Consider the following 12,563-nt stretch of genomic DNA (forward strand, 5'->3'; position numbering starts at 1 on the left):
TTTTCTAATAAAACAGTAACATTTTCATAAGGCAGTGCATGCTTTAAATCATCAAGAAATTTAAACAGACAGTAGACTGTGGCCTTAGAGGATTGCGTTATCTGGATGCTCCCATGAATCAATGAATGCCAACCTCAGAACTTTTGACATCTTGAATTGAATTGAAATATTTATTGTTGTAAAATACAACAAAGGGGAATGGCTGTCTTGCAGACAAACCCCTGACTAGGCATTACAAAAAATAAAAAATCTCCATTGTACAAAAATAACATGTTGAGGTTTGTTAACAGAAAAAGGAATTAGAATGTAAATACTGATAATATTCCTGAGTAGGTAGGGGAGAGTGGTGATGATTCGGACAGTAGGATAGTCCGGCCACAGCACTTATTATAAAGTGTATGGGACAGTGCCGCGAGATTTTGTGTGAATGTGCAAAACTTTGTTGCCTTGGCCCACAAAAGGACAACCACACCCTCAGAGCTGTTATTTTCGATGCAAGTCCTCTTTTATGTTTTTTTTTTTTTTTTTTTTTTGCATCTCGTATGTAATATTTTCAGGGTGTATCGTAAGCTCTCGCTTCAAAAACGTGCTAATTAGCGAGATGTAAATTATTTGGGTGACGCAGCGATGCCCGGCGAAGTATTGCCGTGTAACACGATCACGCAGCTCTCGTGCTGGTAATTAAAGGAGTGTGACCACACATTTGCTTTTTATAGTCGTGATGATTCGGACGGTTGATTTTTTAATGATTTTTATTAAACTTATATCAATTTAAACATTATAGGTGTTGCAACGGTTATAAAAAGGTTAATTTGGTTGATTTATATTCAGATATTATGCTTGTGAGAAGAGAAGGAAGCCATAATACCAAATTTTTTGAGATATTTCTTGTAGTTCTCCTTTATTTTTTTCCCCTCTAAATATTGAGAGGATACTTTTGTCCTTATACAAATGTTTTGTAGAAGATATAATCTTGTTTATTAGCCAATCAAACTTAAGTTATATTAATATTATGGTGAGTATTATGAGCGTCCGTACCATCCCACCTCCCTGGCCGAACCATCACCACGGGTGGGGATGGTTCGGACGATTTAGAAACTTGTCTTTCATCACCGACATCTGAAAACTGGAAATAGCTACGAGTGTCATATTAGCAGCCTAAAGAGCCAAATGATGGAGGAACATTTTGGGATCAACAAAATTACACTACTACTTAAACTTCTTTTTCTAAAAATATTTTTCTTAAAAGTGGCCGAATCATACCGGCTCTCCCCTAAAAAGTAGCCCAAAATTGAGGGGGCTTTTCTAAAATTTTGCCATTTTTACCTGTTATGATGTCATTATATTGCCCTTTATTGACCAAAAATGCTTTTTTGATGTTTATTCCTTGCGTTGAGGTCATAACAAACCTGCAGAAGTGAGTGAGTGTGGTGACTGGCGGTGATCGTGTCTGTGTTCCTATGTTGTTTTCCCGTTTTTGTGCTGTTCAAGCGTTGGATCACGCGAGACTATAAATATTGCGACTTGTGAATGTTCAGTGAATAGGTTGGGAAGTAATAAGTGAAGAAAATTGAAGCGAGGAGGATATAAATCTGAGATATATACGTAGGGCGAAGGCGGGAGTTTCGGAGGGAGACAAGAATGGCGGCGGCGGGTGGTCATCGTAAGCCATTGCCCAAAGATGGAGTGACCGAGGATGAAAATAAATCCATATGTAAGAAGGCAGTATTGGACGATGATAAGGCTCTTGGATGTGAGGTATGTGAGTACTGGTATCACATAAAGAGCGAAGAATATCCGGAAGAGGTTTATGACCATGTCTAGTAAGAAACAAGGGGAAACCGCTAAATTGGAGTTGTAGCTTTTGTCACCATGGATGTAGCATGCTGCAAAAGAAAAAGAAAATTGAAAATAAACAGCTAAAAATGGCCAATGTACAACAGCAAATGGAACTCACAACTAGTAAACTTGTGGTTAATGTCAGTGAAAATAAAGTGAAGAGTGAAGAAATGGAGGTCAGGCTAGGGCATCTGGAGGCAAAATCACTCCAGACAAATGAGGTTGTGGACAAATGTGAAACAGTGACCAATGATATTGTGGAGAGGCTTGGGGCTATGGAGGCTAAAATGGTAGCCATGGAGACACATCAGGCCGCATCAGGAACAACCATAGAGTACAACAAACCACCAAATAATGGGCCTATCTCTGAACCAGTCATAACTGAGATATATGAAAGAAAATATGGTTAAGATTCGTTTTAGGTCCGTGCCAGTATCTCATTACCTACCTTATGAAACATCAGTATCTCTTCATATATCTTTTCTACAAACCTTCAACAGTCATGGAAATGCTTTGAAAATCCAATTCAAGGACTTTTCTTTTACTCTTGAAAATAAGGGATAATGTTTACGAAAGCACGTCACCTCCTCTGGCGACGGCCGCGGCGACGCTGCAGCCGGTGTGGCAAGAAATACCTCCTCGCTGAAATAAGTCACATATACATGTGGGGGGGGGGGGATCGAGGAGGGCGCAGCCCCCCCCTGTTAGTAGGTCGTAAAGTTCGGTTGGAGTAGTTTAAATATGCTCCCCGACCCTAAACCCTCTGCGAGCTATTTTACGGCAGAGGAGGCGACGCGCTTTCGTAAACATTATCCCCTTTTTACAAGAGTAGAAAAAAAGTCCTTGAATTGGATTTTCAAAGCGTTTCCATGACTGTTGAAGGTTTGTAGAAAAGATATATGAAGAGATACTGATGTTTCATAAAGTAGATTATGAGATACTGGCACGGACCTAATACGAATCTTTATATAGAGAAATATTGTTCTATATGGAGTACAACAGTCTGAGGCATATGAGATAAGTGACAGAGTGGAGTATGATCTGAAAGTGGCATGTGAGCTAATGCAAGTATGTGGGATTCAATCGCCTAAGGTCAAAATTTTCAAGGTGACAAGAATTGGTAAGCCAAGGGAAAACAAAAACAGGCCCATGCTTGTAAAATTGAAGGACTGGACAACAAAGGCAGAAATATTCAGAAATGTGAAGAATCTCCAGGGAAAGCAGATGTATGAAAACATCAGGATAGCAAATGACCTAACCAAGCAGGAGAGAGACCAAGAGGCAAACCTATGGAAGCAAGCAAAAAACCTAACAGATGCAGGGAAAGGAAGGCACAGAGTGGTAGGACCCCCATGGAGACGGAGAGTATCCAAGACAGACCAAGTAGATTCACAACAACTACTACACCCACAACAACACACAGGGAGCCAAGAGGGACCAGCCAGGTCAGATCAAGGGCCGACGGCACAGGCCAGAGAGGTGACAGGTCAAACAGATGGAAGCGGCGGGGGGGTCAGAACAAGATCCCGGCCACCTGTACAAGTTCATTAAGTCATGTCACCGTAGGAGGAGTAGTAGATATTGTAAATAGAGCCAAAGCTAAAGATATATTTATTTTATTCAGTAATGTAGATACATTTAGTTTAGATAAACATTTAGAATTAATGGAGAGGATAAATATTATGGAGAACCCCCCTCACATTATAGCGTTACAGGAAGTGAAGCCAAAGAACGTCAGGTACGAGAAATCTGTAGAGGAATACACAATAGAAGGATACAAAATTATCACACACAACTTGGATGTAAGAGAAGGGTGGGGGTTACTCTTGTATGTTAAGAAAGATCTAAAAAGCAATGCCATGGAACTAAACTCAAAATTTTCCGAGCATGCAAGTGTTGAAGTCAAATGTGAGAACGACAGTTTACTGATAACATCAGTCTATAGGAGCCCAAAAAGCAGTGAGGAAATTAGCAACGAACTTCTACAACTTTTGCAGGAAATACATGACAAACCACCAAATACTTACTAAATCAGCTTCCTCTAGGCTGGGCGTTTTGTACCGTCTCCGCCAGTTCTTCTCCCCTGCACAGTTGCTATCCATTTACAGGAGCCTTGTCCGCCCTTGTATGGAGTATGCATTTCATGTGTGGGAGGGGTCCACTCACACAGCTCTCCTTAACAGAGTGGAGTCAAAGGCTCTTCGTCTCATCAGCTCTCCTCCTCATACTGATAGTCTTCTACCTCTCAGATTTCGCCGCCATGTTGCCTCTTTCTATCTTCTATCGATATTTTCATGCTGACTGCTCTTCTGAACTTGCTAACTGCATGCCTCCCCCCCTCCCGCGGCCTTGCTGCACACGACTTTCTACTCATGCTCATCCCTATACTGTCCAAACCCCTTATGCAAGAGTCAACCAGCATCTTCACTCTTTCATCCCTCACGCTGGTAAACACTGGAACAATCTTCCTTCATCTGTATTTCCTCCTGCCTACGACTCGAACTCTTTCAAGAGGAGGGTATCAGGACACCTCTCCTCCCGAAATTGGCCTCTCTTTTTGGACACTCCTTTGACCTCTATTCAGGAGCAGTGAATTGCAGGCTTTTTTTTTTTCTTTTTTTTTCTTTTTTACACCCTTGAACTGTCTCCTTAGCTGTAATTTTTTTTTTTTTTTTAAAGTACAAATTAGTTTTAGGTGATTTCAACCTCCCTCAGATCAAGTGGACTAACTATACCTCTGAAACAGGACCATCTGCCTTTCCCACAGTGTTTATTGAAAAGATTAGGGACTGTTATCTTACACAGCATATCAGAGATATCACTCGAATGAGAGGGGACCATGCCGGTACCACGTTAGACCTACTGTTCAGGAATGATGAGTCCATCATTGAAGAGGTTGTGATAAAGAGTCCACTGGGGAAGAGCGATCATGGCTGTGTATATGTCAGGTGTGACCTGCGGGAGTTGGAGGCTAGAAGTAGAAGGTCTATGTATATGTATGAAAAAGCAGATTATCATAAAATGAAAGGGTGTCTTGACCTAGACTGGGATAGCCTCCTTCCACCTGACCTAAGCACAGAAGAAAAATGGAAAAAATTCTCAGAGAAGCTGACGGAAGTTGTGGAAGAATGTGTACCAAAGAAGGTGCTTGCAAAACATAACAGTTTAAGGAAAAGGACCAACAAAAATCTACTAATGAACAGAAAATTGTGGAGTAAAATTAAGCAGAAACAAAGACTATGGGAGAAGAGGAAACAGATGAAGAGCAGGACTGGTACGGGTACAAATGACCTGGACGAGGACTCAAGAAGGTTATATGGTGAAGTGGATATGGAATACAGACGGCTAAGCAACCATGTCAGATGGGAAACAAGAAATGTAGTGAAACTCAAGGAGAAAAATATTGCCAAACATGTGAAGGAAAACCCTAAGCTCTTCTGGCAATACGTCTCATCAAAAGCAAGAACAAAATGAAGAATTCCAGACCTCTACAAGGATGATACGAAACAAGAGAAAACGGCAAATGATAAAGAAAAGGCCATGATTCTCTCAGAGAAATTTTCCACAGTATTCACAAGGGAACCAGAAGAATTCCCACATCTAGCAAATAGGGAGGTGCCTAGTCTCTGCCATATTCAAATTACACACGAGAAGATCAAGAAAGCACTATTGAAACTGAAAAGAAACAAGTCCCCTGGACCAGATAATATACACCCTCGTATACTCAAGGAAATGACGGAGGAGCTATTAGAACCACTCAAGATAATCTTTCAGAGCTCACTGCAGGAAGGGAAAGTACCGAACAGCTGGCGTATAGCACATGTAACTCCTATATTTAAGAAAGGCAACAAATGTGACCCAGGAAACTATAGGCCAGTAAGACTAACAAGTGTTCTAAGTAAGATCATGGAATCACTGTTAAGAGAGGAAATAATAATACACATGAAAAGACACAACCTGTTTAGCAAAAAACAGTTTGGGTTCATATCTGGAAGGTCGACAGTACTGCAACTGATCCAAGTCCTGGACGAATGGACTACAAACATCGATGAAGGGGAAGCAACGGATGTCATCTACTGCGACGTCATGAAGGCCTTTGACAGAGTCCCCCATAATAGGCTAATAGAGAAACTAAAGAGCTATGGTTTCCAGGGTGATGTTCTAAACTGGATTAAAGATTTTCTGAAAGACAGGAAGCAGAGAGTGATGATCAATGGAGAAGGATCGAACTGGAGGGAAGAAACCAGCGGAGTACCCCAAGGATCTGTGCTCAGTCCACTTCTGTTTGTGCTTTTTATCAGTGACCCACCAGAAGTCACCAAACATGGCAGTGAAGTATACCTCTACGGGTCTACGCAGATGACACTAAGATTTATAGGAAAATTGCCAACGCTGAGGACTGTGTGAAGCTGCAAGAGGACCTGGATGAACTCAGGAAGTGGTCAGAAGAAAGGATGCTGGATTTCCATCCCGATAAGAGTAAGTCAGTGTGAGTGGGAAGATCCATAGTGGCAGAGCACGAATACACCATGTTTAATAACATAACGCAGACCAAGGCTGAAAAGGACATAGGCATCATAATCAATAGCAAACTAACCTTCTCAGAACATCTTGCAGAGAAAATTAACAAGGCGAACAGAATAGTGGGTCTAATAAGAAGGACATTCATGTATCTTGATGCCAAAATATTTAGAGCACTTTTCACAGCAATAGTAAGACCTCACTTAGAATATGCTAACCAGGTCTGGTGCCCACACCTAAGGAAGGACATAGATGCTATCAAGAATGTGCAGCGTAGAGCGACAAAACTGGTCCCAGAGTTAAAGAACTTCCATTATGAAGAGAGATTAAGAAGATTACAACTACCCACTCTTGGCATATAGGAGATCCCGGGGCGACATGATTGAGATTTACAAGATTATTAACAACAACTACGATCCTGATTGCACAGAGGGAGTTTTCCAGTTGAGGGAAGAGGACACAACGTGGGGACACAGTAAGAAGATCTTCAAGAAGAGAACCAGGCTCAATATGAGGAAATACTCCTTCCCAAACAGGGTCGTGAACAATTGGAATGATCTGCCAGAGTGGGTAGTGTCAGCAGAAACTGTTATTCATTTTGAGTCACGTTTAGATAGAGTGGAGGGAACAAGAACAAAAGTATGACTATAAGGCCAGTATCACCACCACACAGACAAATTATTAATCAGGAGTCACAGGCGTGAGCCTCTTCCAGAATAATCATCTGTGAGTCTGTGAGAAATTGCTCATTGATTTGGAGAAAGCTTTTTAAATTTTGCCATATTTATGTATTCCAAGTCCTGTGTATTATGTTTTATAGACTCAACGTTGCTCTCTGATGTCCGTTCCATGTGCTGGGGTCACAACATACGCAGAAAACAGAAACAGTGAGTGAAACAACTTACAAAAGAGCTGCCTTTCATCAAACCCTCCTGACTTATGACCAAGACATTGTTATAGGGACAGAGACTTGGCTCACTCCTGACATAAATGACAGTGAAGTCTTCCCGACGGACAGTCCCTATAATATGACCCTACACAGAAAAGACAGAATGGACAATAACCACGGTGGAGTCCTCAGTGCGACAAAGCCGGAACTAGTAGTTACTCCAGCCACAGAACTAAACGTGGACTCTGAAATTATTTGGATCAAAGTACAACTTCAGGGCTGTAGAACTTACTCATCCACTTTTCTCACAAACAACACACAAAACCACAAGAAATTCTACAGCTTCTTCTAAGCACGCAGACAAGACTCGACTGGAATTACAACACTACTATACAACGGTTCCTTGGCCACACACCCACAAGATAAAGCCGACACTTAACAAACAATTCCAATCTGTTTTTACACAGGAACATGCAAACTTGCCAGACATTACCAATATCACCACACCCAACAATTCCTCCCCTCTATTTAAACACCCAAGGAATTGAGAAGCTATTATCTGAGGTTGACACTGACAAAGCAACTGGACCAGACAATATACCCTGCAGGATATCATCATCATCATCGTTTAACGTCCATTTATTCCCTATGGTGGGGTTGGACGGGATATGAGCCTCCTCCACTGTTGCCGGTCCATAGCCATTTCTTCCGTGATGTTCAGCATCCTCATATCTTCCTCCACCACCTTTCTCCACGTCTTCCTTGGCCTTCCTGGAGGTCTTCTGCCCTCTACCTCAAGGTTCAGTGCACGTCTCAGGATGTGTTCTTCTCCTCTTCTCCTCACATGTCCAAACCACCTTAATCTGGTCTTACTCAGTAACTCCTCCAGGCCCTAATGTACCCTGCAGGATACTAAAAGCTAATGCTTGCATCCTTGCACCTATCCTGCAGGTTATATTCTCACAGACATTACAAACCGGAGAACTCCCTCAGGACTGGCTTTTGGCAAATGTGACACCAATTATATAGACCCATTTTGCTAACCTCAGTTCCCTGCAAAATTTTAGAACAAATAATTCATAGACATAATGGACCACTTTGATAGGCAAAACATACTGACTGGCAGTCAGCACGGCTTTCAGCCCAAACGTTCGTGCGAGACTCATTTACTTGTGACCACACACGACATTTTGCAGTCCCTTAACAACCACAAAATTAGACAAGTTGACGCCATAATACTTGACTTTGCCAAAGCCTTCGACAAAGTTCCCCACTGAAGACTGTTAGCTAAATTAGAATTCTATGGCATACGAGGACAATTAACTTTCTAACTGGATTATCACATTTTTGACTACCCGCAAGCAACGAGTTGTTCATGATGGTAGTCAATCCTCATCTATTCTTGTAACTTCTGGGGTACCTCAAGGCACCGTCTTGGGCCCCCTTCTTTTCCTTTCCTACATTAATGATCTCCCACTATCACTTACCTCTACTACTAGACTTTTTGCAGATGACAGCTTAATTTATCGACCCATTTCAGATAGGGATGACTGTCTTCGACTACAGGACGATTTAGCTGCACTTGGAGACTGGGAAGCCAAGTAGCAGATGACGTTTAGACAAGACAAATACCACCACATCCGTTTCACTTGTACTAACAAACCTATTCCCTTCATTTACAAACTCCATGACACAAACCTGAACACTGTCTCCTCACACAAATACTTGGGCGTACACATCTCAGCAGACATGCGGTGGAACACACACGTGAGCAGCATCAGGGCCAAAGCTCACAGAGCCCTGGGGTTCCTGCGTAGGAACTTTAGCAGGTGTAACACAAACATCAAAATTCTTGCATATAAGACACTCATTCGGCCACACATAGAATATTGTGACACTGTCTGGGACCCACACACTAACAATAACATAAATAAATTAGAGGCCATACAAAACAAAGCTGCAAGATGGGCCAGACGTGATTACAGACACACCACATCAGTTACTTTGCTTAAACAAGATAATTAGACCCATTAGCAACACGACGACAAATACACAGACAACAAATGCTATATAAAATCACAAACATTTAGTAGACATAAACATACACTTATTTACACCCGACAACTACACGATCCACTAGTGGCAGCCACAACCTTAAATACCACACTTACCAGACTAACACTATAGTCGGTTCCACGAGAACTGGCATAGATTTTCTTTCAGGGGTGGACTCGCGGACTTGGTATCATTGCATGGTTGATGGTACTGCGCGCTCATTGGCCAATTCTTAACTTGTTCTGATGTGCATAAATTTGACTTTGTATGCCTACCAAAACCCTTTGTGAGCTGTATGGTAACAGATTGCACCGATAAAAACTAATGCAATAATATCTTTATTAATAAGTATGTGACTTTTGAACTTTTATAAATTAATCTGAAACGACATTCATAACAAAACTAAGTCAGAACTGCACGTAAACGAACAATGTCCAGCCACTGAAGCGACTGTTGATGCTAGACTTTTTTACTTCTTTTTACTACTACAAAGTACTAGGCTACAGTCTAATTAACTCATTTATTGTAAGATTTCTTGGTATGTTTTTAGGCCTGGCTTAGTACTAACATGATGTGTAGTGATGCTACGGAGTCATAACGTAAACATTGGCCTAAGGCAAGAACCTTCTCATTTCCTTCATCGTCCTATCATTATTCCTGAAATATGTTTCTAATATTTGTGGGTGATAAACTAATAGATAGCCATAAGGAAAGGTGATTATAAGAATAACTACTTTTATATACCAAGTGTTGATTTTAAGAGGTAACAGAGCAAGAGATAGTAGGCTATAATGCCTCTCTCATGGCAAACAAAATTGCTGCAGCTTAGATCCATGTAGTAAACAACAGCCAATGAGCGGTGCAGAAACTGTCACTCAAGCAATGATGCCATGTCCACGAGTCCACCCCTGAAGGAAAATCAATGCCAGTTCTTATGGAACCGACTATAGTATATTCAAATATTCATTCTTTCCCTGCAGCATCCAAGAGTGGAATCATCTCCCATCTCATGTAGTTAATAGTCCCACTCTTGACACATTTAGGAATAGGATCATCAGTCATTATCTCCCTAACCCTGGCCCTTTACCATGTCCCAATACCTTTCATCATCCAAACCCTTATCCTAATCCTGTCCTGGCCCCTTGAATCCCCCGCACAACCCCCGCATATCATGCCACCCGAGAGTGGCCCTCTGTAGGTCCCCTAGAAATGAAATGAAAAATGAATTAAATAAATTAGACAGAAGCCAAGCAATCTGAAGAGTAGCCCAAAATCGAGGGAGCTTTTTATTAATTTTTCTTCTATTTCCTTTCTTGATAGGAAATTTCTACTTTTCTTCACCACAAACTGGTTACTAAAAGTATTGATGTTTGCAAGGGGTTAAAGAAAAAAAATATATCTTTGAAGTAAAAGAAATTTTAAATTTTAGTCCATTAATTGTTTCTTAGAATAATTGATAGAATTTCAGAGGATTTTTATAATATTTGTACACTTACAAATGGCATTGAAATACAAAAGAGAGAGAGTCTGAGTTGTGTGGTCTTATAATATAGTGGGGCACTACAAAGTAAATAATTATGATGACATGTCCAGTGCTGGAGAAAAAGTTACTGAAAGGCAACACTCCATGGTTGAATTCTGAGATTGCTAATGTTGTCAGAAGTAGAAGAGGTAAGGAAAAACACCGTCATACTTTATGGGTGGAGGAATCAAGGGGAAAGTACATTAATGGGAGGAATGAGATATTTTGTTTTGTCCTAGGCTGGCTGCTCTGTTTTATATATATAGGTATATATATATATATATATATATATATATATATATATATATATATATATATATATATATATATATATATATATATATATATATATATATATATATATATATATATATATATATATATATCCCCAACCCCAATGGGATGGACTTAATACCCTGTAAGGTATTGACGTAATTCAGCATTGGCTGGAACAGCTTTCACTGTGCTAAATAAATAATATTTGTTATTCAGTGGCTGGTGCTTGATAAATAGCCACTCTGAGCAAAGCCACAACATGGTTAGGGATTTTTTTTTTAATGTACCCTCTTTATATATTTACGTAAAATGTCTTTAATCATAATGTAAGAGGCAGGGACAAAGTAGAATAATTTAGCAGCAATATTTTTTATTATAAACTTATTTATCCTCCAGGTCACAATGGTTTGCGAAGGAAAAGATAACTGGCTTCACCTGTAGCAAGTTGTGCATTATGCAAAGACTGGGACATACTCAGATGCAGTCACAGCAGAGGAGAAGAGTGGCATCTGAAAATTTGCTGCAAGTTTCCATCTTGAAGGTAAGTCTTGAACATAATTCTCATTATTATAGCTAATTTAATTTTTTACTTTAGGAACCTTAACCCTAATAAGGTTCCTAAGGTTATAAGAAGTAGGCAGTTAGGCCCATACCAAGAGTCATGAAGGTCGAGCCGCGTACCTTCCCTTCGACAATGTAGGCACGGCCTCAGACCGTGCCTTCAATCCTTACCACAAGTCGCTCGGGAAGGTAAATGCACATACACACACTGCAACCTTCTTTTCACCTACCAAATCTAATGCACGCACACACATACAAACACACAGTGCTATTCATGGAGGTATAATACCTCCATGGTGCTATTACAGCCATAATATTGTCCGTTTCATTCCGTCTGTCCACTCGTGAACGTAGATGTGGCACCTGCGCATTGTGAGTTTGTGATTGCGTGAAGATCATTTGAATGTTTGTGTATCCAAAAACTCCTCAAACCATCGTATATGAACCGCAAACAGAAGATTTGCATCGATGATATACCATATAAGGACACGAAGAAACAACTTTGTATATCAAACAGTATTGTTTGATCATACTCGAATGATCTATAGCCTTTCAGATACTCATATTTCATCTCATTAAGGGATATAAAGTGACACAACTCTGCAAGTGTCTATACATAAGGAATTTTGATGTTGCATGTATAAATAACATGGGTAGCCTAATATATTCGAAATAGCCTAGCATCGCATTCAACAGTTATTATTTATTATTTCATGTTTTTTTCCATTATTAATCGTTATTTGCATGCAGTAAATTATTAAAATACCCTTTGTTTGCACTTGCAGAGCCAGATGTCTTAACTGAAATGAGAAAGAATTTGAAAAACCATAGATCGTTGGAGAATGTGAGCCACGAAGGTTCCTGCCTGGCTGGTTCCTCTGTGCTTTGAAGGTGCGTGCT

At 40.4% G+C, this 12,563-nt stretch overlaps 1 long non-coding RNA gene across 2 annotated transcripts in view; it reads left to right on the forward strand.

Moving 5' to 3' along the window:
• Positions 1-696: 696 nt before the first annotated feature.
• The window catches only part of LOC126995899 (uncharacterized), a 39,161-nt gene continuing 27,294 nt past the window's right edge, over positions 697-12,563 (forward strand). The window contains exons 1-2 of one of the 2 annotated variants that reach the window (XR_007750817.1): positions 697-1,758; positions 11,499-11,643. This is a non-coding gene — a long non-coding RNA (uncharacterized LOC126995899). Of the gene's footprint in view, positions 1,759-7,034; positions 7,248-11,498; positions 11,644-12,563 lie in introns of those variants that run through there. The other variant, XR_007750818.1, reaches the window with a different exon arrangement.

This window comes from Eriocheir sinensis, chromosome 9 (assembly GCF_024679095.1).
Source record: "Eriocheir sinensis breed Jianghai 21 chromosome 9, ASM2467909v1, whole genome shotgun sequence".
In the NCBI taxonomy this organism is placed as follows: domain Eukaryota; kingdom Metazoa; phylum Arthropoda; class Malacostraca; order Decapoda; family Varunidae; genus Eriocheir; species Eriocheir sinensis.